Source organism: Maylandia zebra, linkage group LG17 (genome assembly GCF_041146795.1).
Source record: "Maylandia zebra isolate NMK-2024a linkage group LG17, Mzebra_GT3a, whole genome shotgun sequence".
In the NCBI taxonomy this organism is placed as follows: Eukaryota; Metazoa; Chordata; class Actinopteri; order Cichliformes; family Cichlidae; genus Maylandia; species Maylandia zebra.
The window spans coordinates 11404623-11417416 of record NC_135183.1 but is presented as its reverse complement, the minus strand read 5'-3'; positions in this window follow the sequence as shown (position 1 = coordinate 11417416).

Here is a 12794-nt window from a genome sequence, read left to right as displayed (position 1 = left end):
CATCTGATTTTCACCCTCAGCCCATTTGGGCAAACAGAATGTAACCATAAGGAGCTCTCCATCCCTGGACACGTAATGCACTGATTCATTTATCTGCCTTTGAGCCTTCTCTAGGCGATCAGCCTCCTCTTTTCCCTGAGGTGAAATAGCTGGTCCCTCCATGCAGCTACAGCACTGTAACATCTGGAGAACCACTAATGCTGTCCTCCTGAGAAAGACTGAGCAAAGTAAATGTTTGGCTGACTGTCACTGAATCCCAGCCAACCAGTTTACCTATTCTCTAAGGATGCTGCAGTAAAATCTAATCCTAAACAAATGTCCCCAAAATTATTGAGACTTTTGAGGTGGATAGTGCTGTTAACCCTATTTATGTTAATGTGAAGATCCTTAGAACTATGCAGATTCATGATACCGTCCACATGTCTCACTTCAAGCCAGTAACAAGCTTCTGCAAAAAATGTTTACATTTTTGACAGGATGACAGGATGTTTGCAGGGCACAAATATGCCATACACAGAGGCACATATTGTTAATGTAATACATCAGTAAACATAGGATAAGAATGTGGAGAACAGTATCTGCAAGACCACTGCTGTAGTTGACGACAATGGAAAATATAGGGTGTATTTCACCAACTTTCTGAGCCACTGTGGGAAGTGGGTAAATGTCAGAAGTGCATGAGGGCAAGCTTAAAAAAATGCCTTGTTTTATGCCCCCATGCTTATGCCAAGATCTTTGTCGTACACTATTGTCTGAGACAGAATTAATTTGTGGAGTGTTTTTCAAAACACCATAACTCCCATTTGTAACGAAAAAATGTGTCAGCGTGTGCAGCAGCGTGCCATGGTGATGTTTTCTTAATGATTTTTGGATAACAGTGGAGCAGAGAAATAGCTTTAATTAGACTTTAGACACAGCCAAAAGATAAATTCATTATTATCCTTTGTCTTTTCATGGGTTTTGTTGACAAATGTGAAAAAATATCCATGTTTTTTTAAAAGTGTGTGTGTATGTGTTTGTGAGGGAGATTTATCCCAGATTCATTAAAGTCAGTTTCTGATCATCATTATTGAATATGAACTAACTGCCAGTCTTAGAATATCTGTCCTTTGTGAAATCAGGATTAAAGATATTTAGAGGATAACAGATATTATTAAAATACAAAGTCAGTGGGATTTATGGAAGTTAAATCTGAAATGAACAAAATTTTAATTTGCTCGCCAAAGATAATGGTAATTATATTATTCATGCTTTAGTTAGCAAGACCTCTGGTCTGAAATGTGGCTGTCACAATTACATGTCATGCTAAAGGCCACAAGGCTTTCGTGTGTGTGTGTGTGTGTGTGTGTGTTGGGGGGGGGGGGGATGGGGGACTTTTGGATCTCTGTTCATGAAGTTGAACTGATTGTAAATGACATGAGCTACTTATGCAGACCATTTTTACACCCTATCTAGACTACAATCAGTTTATCTCCCAGCCGCTCCTCACACTGACAACTTGTTCTCTTATCTCTCCAATACTCAATCTCCTGTGTCTCATGTGGCTGGAGCAAAAAAGACTAACATTAATTTACACCCAGGACATCATTCATCAGTTAACTTACTTCGATCACCAAGCGGCATTATTGTAATGAGCAACAAAACAAAATTAACAATAAGAAAAAAATCTGTGAAAGTGATTTTTTTTTTTTTTTTAGAATTGCTGGCACGTGTCTTTGATGATGGAAAAGGTACATTTTGATTGTGACACATTGCTTTTTTTTCCTCATCAAAGTATTTACATTCACCATACAGTGATTAACCAGCTGATTAAACCACATGTCATAAAAACATAAATATGTTAGAAATCTGCCAAAAACTTGCTTGTTGGTCAAATAATAAACAGAATTAATATTTTTTTATATCCAAATTTGAACTGGCTCACCTTACTTCTCTGAGTAATCTAAAATTAATTATCTGTAACATTTAACCACTAAAACTAATTTTCTGTTCAGATATATAGATAAGGGTAACTTAAATTTTTAATTAAAAAAATATATGCTTTACTATTTTTCTGCTTTGGTCTTTGGTCTAATAAATTTGTACTGTATGTTGTCAGTGTAAGATCCTCATCATCCAGCTAATGACATTCTCAAGTGCTTGAAAAGAAGACAAAAAGCATGTCCTGTGGTCTTGCATTACATCCAAGTGGCTTCATCAATTCTAAACCAACTGATAGAGAGTCAAAGGTTTTTACCCCTAATGGTGGCTGTCCCTTATGTGTTAGCGGCAGGTTTGCTGTCATCTTAAGTTTGTGTTCCATTGTTGGTGGGAGTCAAAGTGGAAGGACTCGTGTCTGGGTTTTTGGTGAAATTTAGTGCTGAGGCTTCTGTCTAGCATCACACAAATCTGATCAAGGATGAAGCCGGTGCAGCTCTATCCGCAGCTTCATGCTGTAGTCATTTTCTGACAGTCTCCACTGCAACAGTTATTCAACTCTTAATCAGTTGAGCAGAGAAGAATGGTGCACTTTTCTTTACCAGCTGGTAATAAGATGATCCTTTGGTCAATACTAAGGGACGGATTAGCGTCCTTTTCCTGAATGGTGAGGTTGGAAGTAGGTATTTTTGCACCAGAGAAGAGCATTGATACTTTCATCCTACTTTGTTATACTTCAGACTGTGCCAATTTATTCATTCTTATTGCTGTCTCTGTGCCTGTGATGAGGTACACAATGGGTTGATGATACAAAGATATAGCATAGTTGGATCATTTGGCTAGAATATCCCTATTTGATAAGTTGATAAGTACACGTATTTATCCTGGTGGTCTGTAGTGATGTGTCTGTAATGTCCTTTTGCAGTGATCCAGATGGTATGGTTATTACGCTGAATAGAAAATCCTTGCTTGTGGCATGTTGAACTTGAAGTTTCTTTGCCTTATATATGATGTGCAAACTTTGCACTCTCCATGAAGACAGAAACTTCTTGTAATGGAAGAAGGTTGTCTGTTCGAGCAGGGTTTGGTTGATCTAGTCCTGGAGTACATCTGTAGTAAAAGAGACCTGTCTTCTCCTTTTACTTTTAGAGCTGATTTTGTGCTCATCATAAGATCTGCACAGCTCTATGTCTCTTGACTGTGGACTCAAGGCACAAGCTCTTGGAAACCGGTGTGGACTGTCTGTACCTTAGTTTAAACAGAGCTGTTCCTATAGCCAGCTTTCCTGATACCTTTTCATACTTCTATGTGTTTCTCCCAAAGTACAACAGAATATGTCTGAGTAGGTTCTCAGTAATCCAGGGCGAGGTAGTCTTGAGAGCTTGAAAAATGGGCAAATTGACTTCATTTTGGTTCACAATTACATTTCATCTCTTTAAGCTGACATTATGGGATGCTCTGAGTGCACTACATACGGTACAGTAATGGTCCATTTAGAACATTCTAAATGGCAAATAAATAAGATGACAAAGTGTTGAAGAATAAATAATTGAACAATTTTACTGTTGAAGTTTAAATTCATGTAACAATTTATATCTTACCTGTTCTCAATGTGACATTCAACCACATGATTTCATCATCAAACTCTGAGAATCTGAAGGAATGTGTGTACACAAGGTGCAAGGCATAAAATCTCAGATAAGTAGCAGGGTGAAGCAGCAGGTATCACAACAGTGCACGGCTTCCTTTTGTGTTGTTGCCTAGCCACATCAGGGGCGGCAATATTAGAAGCCGAGAGCTAACGGTGGGTTTCCAAGTAACAGAGTCCTCATTAGAAAGCTAGAGGAGTGACTGTGTCTTAAGTCAGTTTCTGATCTCAGGGGCTGAGTGGTTCATGTTTTTGAGTGCTTCATTTTTTCTCCCTCCTTGCTGATTAGTTTTGTTTTCACACTCTTTTTGCGTTCACTTTCACACTATGATTAGTTAGGTTTAGGCACTTAGACTACTTGCTTAGGTTGTTGTAGAAAACAGAGCTGACTTCTCAAGGACTGAGCTCATTTAAGTTGGTCTGAGGCAAAGTGGAAAACTGTCCAGTGGTCTGAGAAATCAAAGAAGCAAGCGTACATTTCAACTTCAAAAGTGCACTGCTTGGTCTCCTCAGCTCCCAAACACTTCCAGCGAGTTATTAAAAGAATAAGCGATGAAAGAAGAAAACAAAACAAAAATAATTTCATATTGGTGTCATCAAATGAAAAATTAGCATGTTTCTGAAAATGATACAATTTCTACATTTTATCGCTGAATTATTTTGGTTTTGACTTTGGAAAAGGGTTCATTTACTCAACAAGAGCTAAAAAGTTTCACCCTAGGTATGCTTTGAGTTTTACAATGTATCAAAATGATTTCCAGCTCATTGTCATTTTTTTTCTCCTAATCTTTCATCCAAGACAGTGGATGAACTGAAATTGTGTTTTTCTTTGAGCAGTTTTGAGTTTCTCAGAGTTAAGCAGTAGTAGGGCATCAGCTTTGATTGCTTCTCAGCCTGGAGTGGAGCTGCAGATCCATACTCGAGCCTGCAGTGGGCAGGTGCAGGAAAAGGCCCTGATAATTGGCTGGCTAGTGTGGCTAGGCCTCCGGTGGGGCTGGGCTGTGACTCCTGAGGAAGACACACAAAATGAGCTACTGCATCAAAAATTGAGGTTGGCAACCTCCATGCACGTCCGGGCGATTTTTCAAATGAACATTTCTCAGCCCCAGAGGAAACCATGGCGCTCCTGCTATCATAAGCAATTTGAATAAAAATGGACACAAAATACTTTTTTTCCTGACATGCATTAGTAGGTTGGGCAAGAGGGCAAGCTGTGATATTCAAAGAGTTGTGGATAAGAGAGCAGGAACAAAAAGAGATGTGTTTTATTTTCTAAAGAAATGAGGTTAGCATATTTTGGTGACTGTAGTATCTCTTTTAAGCCTCACGTTTCCTTTTCCTCTTCTTTAAAGAATGAAAAGAGATCAGAGAAATGGGCTTTGAGTCCTAATAAGAACTATAAGGGCTGCGAGGAGCATTTTGCTGGCATTGACAAGGAGCTTTGAAAGCCCAGAGCAGAAATAGCTCAGTTTTCACATCAGAGGTTCTAAACCTCTTATTAAAGTTTGATAAATGTTGCGCTAGACATGTGTGTTATCAGCTTTCTTTAATCCAAAGCAGCTATAATAACACAAAGGTCTGCATTGTTTTTCTACAGTTGCATATTTAAAAACAGAGTGAAATGGTAATTTAAGATATGAATATATTTCAGGTGGGAATTCATCACATTCTTCAGAGATTTGATTTAATACCTCAATAGAGCGTGAGTTTTAGCTGACACGGAGTCTATGGAGAAGCACACTTTCACCAACACAACAGTGACACTAAAAAAGCAGGCCAAACAACAAATACTGTGTCTTAGAAATGATGTTTCTGTAGAACTAAATAGCAAAAGCAAAAAGGGAGAAAAAAAAATAATTGTGGTCCATTTACAGTAGGGCAACTCAGAAATATATCGATGCATGAGTTATATAATCACTGTTATATGTTTGTATTCCACCAAAAAATATCTGAACTTTTAATACACTTGTATTTTGTATTGAATTGTACTGCTACTTTATTGTACTGTAGTAATGAAAGGATTATTATTCAAAATGTTGTGGCCAGCTTGTGACCTACGTTCATACAACCTGAACCTAAACCATAGATAAAAAGTCTAAATGTGAGCGCTAGCCTCTAGAACGAGAGCTTTCTGTGTCTGCAGTCTGAGTTACCCCTTGCCCACTTTGAATGTGATGCTTGTTGAGTAAACCAATATTTTGCCCACTGATGTGGCCTAACAAGTAATTCATATATTTAGACTCGGCAAGCTAGTATAGCAACCCCTCAGTGGAGTTAGCTGGATGCCACACATCCGCTTGACTTGATTGGCTTGTGTATTTCTTAAAATTTCATCTGAAATTACTGTATTACACATAGACTTCTTAGTAGACTTCTTTGCTCCGTCAACTTTTATATGTCAGCTAGAAAATATTTTCCAAGCAAGCAACCCTGAGCAACCTAACAGACATTGGTGGGTGTAATGCATTCTAATGTATTGCATTGCTGTAATTACATTACATTTCTTTTCTTTCTGGAATGGAGTAATCTAAGACACAAGGGTACTTAATTCAGCAACCATACCAATTAAATTATGTATCCTTTAACCCTTGCATGGTGTTCGGGTCTGTGAGACCCGTTTTCAGTTTTTTTCAAAAGAAAAATTAAACAATGAATTATTTTTTCAACCTGAAATTCATTGGCTTTGGCTTATTTTCTGTGAAGAACATAAATCCGGACTAATTTTCAATGACCTCATACTGTACCTCCCCCCACGCATTTACATTACATACAAGGTGTTTGGGTCCACTGGACCCAGGTCTAATAAAAGTGTTGAAAGTGTAGGTCCTGTGTTCCCACACTCTGTCTTCCTCCTTTCTGGTGCTGCTGATGGTGTTTTCTTCCCCTCCTGCTCTCGCACAAAGTTGCAACATTGTTGAAAATTCAACTATCAACACCATCTGCTCTTACATTCCCACACATTTTACCCTCTTTCTTGAGGGATCCAAATTTTATTTTCTCATACCCTGTCCCACCTGCAAATTAGGGGCATAATACTATAAATAAGACGTTGCCAGTGTGGTTCTTTATCACAACTGATCAAGATGGCAAAAGATTATCTGCTGCGAGGGCCATGCAATTGATTTTGGAAGAGAGAGGAGCTTCGGATGATGATGTTGACAAAGAGGGTTCAGAATATTTCACATTTCTGAAAATTCAGAGTCTGACAGTGACTTTGAAGAAGAGGATGAGGTTGAGCACCATTTAGTAACAAAACGAAGACGAGTACCCCATCTGCAGCCAGCTCTAGGACCAGAACAAGCCCACCAGACAGCAAGTGAAGAAATATGGATGTCAATAACTGGTGAAATTGAATGGTCTTCTTGCCCAAGAAATGAGCCACCCTACAGAGCTGTTACTGTGATAAGCCAGGGCCAACACGGCTGACAGTTACTCATGTGCAGGACATCAAGTCTTCATTTGAGCTTTTCATCCCAGATTCCATCCAGAAAATTATTCTAGATTGCAGTAATCTAGAAGGAAGGTGTTTTTTTGGAGAGAGGTGGAAGGAGAAGGACCAAATTCATCTAAGAACCCCAAAGGCCTACTTTGGGGTTCTTATCCTTGCAGGAGTTTTCAGGTCCAAAGGGGAATCGACAGAATCCCTGTGGGATTGCAGAAACCGGCAAGAACCTTTCCGTGCATCAGTGTCTCTGGAAAACTTCCACAAAATTTCCAGGATTATCCGTTTTGATAACCGAGACGACAGACCAGCTCGACGGCAGAGAGACAAGCTAGCTGGGCTAGTAACAGCTCGACGGCAGAGAGACAAGCTAGCTGCCATCAGGACAGTGTGAGATAAGTGTGTGCACCACCTCCCCCTGTTTTACAACCCTGGGCCTAATGTCACCATTGATGAGCAGCTGATCCCATTTAGTTGTGAAACATATTGCTTCACGTGTAAATGTGTTGTGTCTTTCCACTCACTCCACTTGATTATAACTGATTTATTTTTTTATAACATTTTATTAAAAAAAAAAAAAAAAAACGAGAAGCACATTAATTCATAAATGTGATCTAACAAAGGTAAAGGGAAAAAATTAACCATGTTTGCTGTTCATATGGCTTGTAATTGGGATGAAGTAAACATCTGTTGAGTAATTTAACATAAAATTGTTTGATAGTGTTAATTTGGAAAGCCAAAACTCTAGCGGGTCCACCAGACCCATGAACACTGGCTGAGCAACAAAAATATGAACACCACACAAGGGTTAAAAAAATGTGCATGCTAGGTGGACAGAATAAAAAAAAAAAAAACACCTAAGAAATCAAACATGAAAAAAAAGTGATGGTCAGTGGCAGGAGGTGATAAATAGTAAAATGATCTACACCTTTTGTAAAGTGGGGTTCTGAACGTTAATTTTTATTGGAAAAAAAGCACAAAAATGTGGTGGTACAGTAGAAACTGCACCTCATTCAGAAACACCTGATTTCTCCTGCTAACTCATAGCATGTGCAAACAATCAACCCAAGGTTGATTTTCATATAAACATTTCTATCTACACCCATTTTTAAAAAAGAATTTTTTTGACTACAACATTTTCTCTGTGAAGTGTTCTTTGAGCTGGTTTTCAACTGTTCTGTCGGCCTTGTGTTGACACTTAATTCAATTCAATTTCATTTCATTTATACAGCGCCAAATCACAACAACAGCCGCCTCAAGGCGCTTTATATTTTAAGGTAGACCTGACAATAATACATACAGAGAAAAATCCAACAAACATATGACCCACTATGAACAAGCACATTGGCGACAGTGGGAAGGAAAAACTCCCTTTTAACAGGAAGAAACCTCCGGCAGAACCAGGCTCAGGAAGGGGCGGGGCCATCTGCCGGGACCGGTTGGGGTGAGAGAAGGAAGACAGGATAGAAGACATGCTGTGGAAGAGAACCAGAGACTTAAACACTAAAAGAAAGATATTGTGTGTTTCCTCAAAATGACTGAGATTTATGTCAGTGAGTGGGACTGTAGCCTAAAGTTTATATTGATAAATGATAAAAGACTGATTTCAACTGGATGATTTTTTTAAAATTGGAAGACAGTGGAAACAATGCAAATGAGAGGATCCTGGCAATAAACCAAACCGAAATAGTGACTTCACCTTTTAGCTAATTTGTTGCTGGATTTATTAAGACTTGTTAGCTCTAAAACCACTAGATTGCTGATATGAAAGCTTGTGAGACAAAACACAAACAGCATCAACAATATAAAGCAATGAGCCAAAAGGGCCAAACTTTTACATAGAAGAGGTGATTAACAATGCTCCGTGTGTCCATACAAGCAAACACTTGTACACATCACATTGATGCAGCTTCTGTGAGGCAGAACAAATACAACTACAGTTTCTCAAAGCTGAAAGTTGAATTTTTCTACCTCATTATCCAAAATATTCTATTCTCCTCCAGGCTACCCTCAAGTCTGATGATTTGGGGGAAAAAGTTTGCCTCAGATCGAGTTTGCATGTCACGCCTGGACAGAACTTGGCAGAGCTGATTGAGGAACACATTTGCATTTGGCCGACCAAATCAGTATTTTTATAGACCTCTTTCACAATTACATATTCTCAGTGTTAATGTTACTTTCAGATGGAATTAGTTCTTTATGTGCTCTGATGCTTGTAGTCCATTAATTTAGTTTTATTGCCGCTAAATTAGATTCACTTACTCCCTCTGGCAAGGAAGTGGAATGTGCATAAAAATAACTTATACCCCTAAACATTTGTTCTCAAAATATTCAGCTCAAGTGCAGTGTAGGTAGGCCACCTGCATGTCAATAACCTTCAAAACTCCTTCGTGTTTTTGACGTTTATTATATGAACCGCATTGCCCGCGTTCTCTTTTTTCTTCTTTTTTTCCATTTGCATCTTTAAAGCAGTCACAAGCTGTCTCTTGCCAAGCTAGGACATCATGTCTCACCACCCACTCAACTTTCCGAGGGAATGTTTCCTCTAAGGATCTGGCATCCAGATAATGATAATATTGTCACCTTCACCCACCACAGTCGGTGCAGATGGTGCTCTTTCCTTTTCATCCTTTAACATTATGCTTTAGTGCCACTATTAAGGCATTATGAGTTTGCAGTAGTGTTTTCTTTCTGCTGGAGAAAGGTCTGTGACTCTCAGGGTCACTTTGGGAATTGTTACTGATTGCAGCTTGTGTGGTGAACTATGAAGTACATTTTCAAAGAGCAATGCAGATTGTTCTGGAGCCAGAAGTATGCCGAGGAGAAACTACATGACAGAAAGCAACAAGCAAAGGAGAACAAGCTGCTGAGAATATTTTGAGTCTCAAAATCACAGAACACCTGCCTTTGGAGAAGAGAAATGCTGCTGTTTGAAAGTTGAAAGGGCATCATGTAAAGAATTTAATGTAAACCTTTGAGTTTGAATATGCAACAAACTTCATTTGATATGACAAAGAAGCTGTGGACCACAGTTTTGGGAAACAAAGGATGATTTGAATCTTGAAAGTATAATAATGAGTAATAATGTCAGTAATAATATGTAGATACTAGGCTACACTAACGCCAGATAACATCATCTTTGCATAGTCTAAAAGGATGAAAAAATTATAAATAAAATGCATTTTCTTTGTAAACCCCAAACTAAGTGCACTAAACGATGGTAGTGCACAATATGTAATTCTGTTAATTAGACTATAAATATTAATGTTCAGGGTTTTTGCCAGAAGAGTTGTTAAGCCAGACGGCTACCCATCCACCTACTGTAACACAAACAGTGTTATGTATGTGCAACTCTTGCTACATTTGTAAAAATAAAAAGAAACTAGAGACTTCATTTTCTACTCCTGGTTTGAAAACAATGTAGTGTAGTGTATTCCAGCAAAAGCACAGTCAATCCCAATTAACCTCCTTCACATACAGCAATTAATAATCTAATTAGTGGATATGCAGTAAATGAACAGCTATCATTAGTTACCATCACTGTTATATCTATGTATAGAAAAATAAGGATAATTAGGAAGGTTCCATAACCTTATTGGCCATACAATAAAAACCTTGATCTTTACCGTCAATCCTTTTCAAACTATACCACTGAATCGGTGGCTGTTTTTCATGCCAAATCCCTGGCTATTACAGTCTGTGTGTCAAAGTATATACTGAGCCCCAAGTTGGTCCTGATGCATCTGACTGAGTGTGTGTCAAAAAGATGTTGTATGAAAGTCCCAATCCATTTACCACATACTTGGAGGTATTGTAAAGTTGCTATAAGTGGTCAGACATTTGTGTCTAAAAGGCATATCATTAATGGTCTAGCAACGTTAAATAAGTACAAGACAGACAAGACATTGAGCGTGTTTTTCACTAACAAGCATAAACTCAATTTTATATGAAAAAAAGAAAAATGAAAGTGAGTCTTACTGTATTTCGCTAAACTGTTACTCAAGAAAAAACCCCAAGTCTATTTACATGGCATTTTAAACATTCCCCACATGCAGTTGCTTTTCATGAAAAGAATGCTCAGCTCTTTTTTTTTTTCAACCTTCATTTAAGAAGGCTGGAAAGCTATTTTCTTTGAGGATCTTTACAATATAGCTTTCAGGGCTCTTAAGCTGTGAGTTCATTCAAATGGACAAATTCTGAAGAGCCTTGGAACACCATTGAGCTTCTATACTGGAACTTTTACAATTTTTTATAAAATATCACTGCAGCTCTGTTAGCCCCTCAGAGTTGAGCTGTGGTGGAGCATCAAGTTATTGCTCTCTGAGCCTAGAGGGGAGCACACCTTAATACTTCATACAGTCTGAACAGTTTTGTTCTGAAACAGTTGATTGTCTTATTTGATTATTCATTTCTTCTTTTTTTTAAGTTACAGTTTTTAAAATGATTATTCATTGTAATTGCAAGTTTTGTCATGTCAGTGCTTCCTTAAATATCTGTGGATATCCGTGATAATGGTGTTTGTTCGTGGTCCAAAACACATCACAGCAAAATCTTAATGATCATAATAAAAACATCTAAGTTTAATATAAGATACCAGAACACACTTGTTTACTGACCATCTGCCCTCAGCTCTCATGAACACTTGAAGTTCCTTAAAACTATTTTTTTCAACTGGTTTTACATTTCTCACACTTACACTGATGTGTCTTTGTTTCTCTCATTTTTGATAGATTTGGAGATGTTCTGACACAGTCGTCTATCCGTCACAGTTAGGCTCTTTCAAACAAAATTCCTATACTTGCCAGTTTTTCCTGCTGCTAACACATCAACTTGAAGACAAAATCTTCTTAATACATCCCCTACTAGCAGGTGCCATGATGAAGAGATAATCAGTGTTATTCAGTTAACCTCTCAGTAGCCATTATGCCTAATCAGTGTAACTGCTTGAATTAGGTTAATTTACCAATAAAGAAGTTCAGCAAAAGTAATAATGAGTCTGGTGTGACTTATGGGTGTTCAAAGCCTGAGTTAAGGGTTTTATCCGCCTAGATTTGGATGCAGCCATAAATAAACAATAGGTTGGTTTCAGGAAGTAAGCATAACTAAATTTTAAACTGTTTACCAACAAATTAAACTTACATCAATGGTTTCTGTCACATCTAGAGTACAGCCAGTTTAGAATCACCAGTTCATCTAAAATGCATATTTTTGAAATGCGGGAGCAAAACACATTACATTTATAATAAATGCTAAAGGCATTAAACTGTGGGCATGCAAAAGCTTTCCCTTTATTCTTTCTTAGAGATACAGTACAACATTTCCATTTCTTTTCTTTGTTTTTCTTGATAGAAGCATTATAATGATAGTCAGACGCATGAAAAAATTAGATTCATGCTTGGTTCCCTATTGTCTCTTGGAGCTGCTGTTTGTGGAAAACATCACTTTTATGTTAAATGAAATAGAAGTGGCTACATGGCGTAAGAGAACATTACACACAGGGGTTACTTTGATTACTGTAATGCATGGATAATTTCAACCCAAATAACTATGCAGAAAAATAATGACAAAAGCAAAATACCAGACAGTCTGGTGCATGTTGTGGCTTACGCTATGTTCTATTAAATGTTGGAAAGCATAAATTCCCTGCTGCTATCGTATAATTACAGTATTAGTATGTTACAGGAGTTTAGCTCAGATATGAGAAAACAAATGAGTGAAGCATTTTCTGCTTGTGAGATTTCATCTAACTAGCAAATATGTATTCTTTCCATACAGTGTTACCTTGTG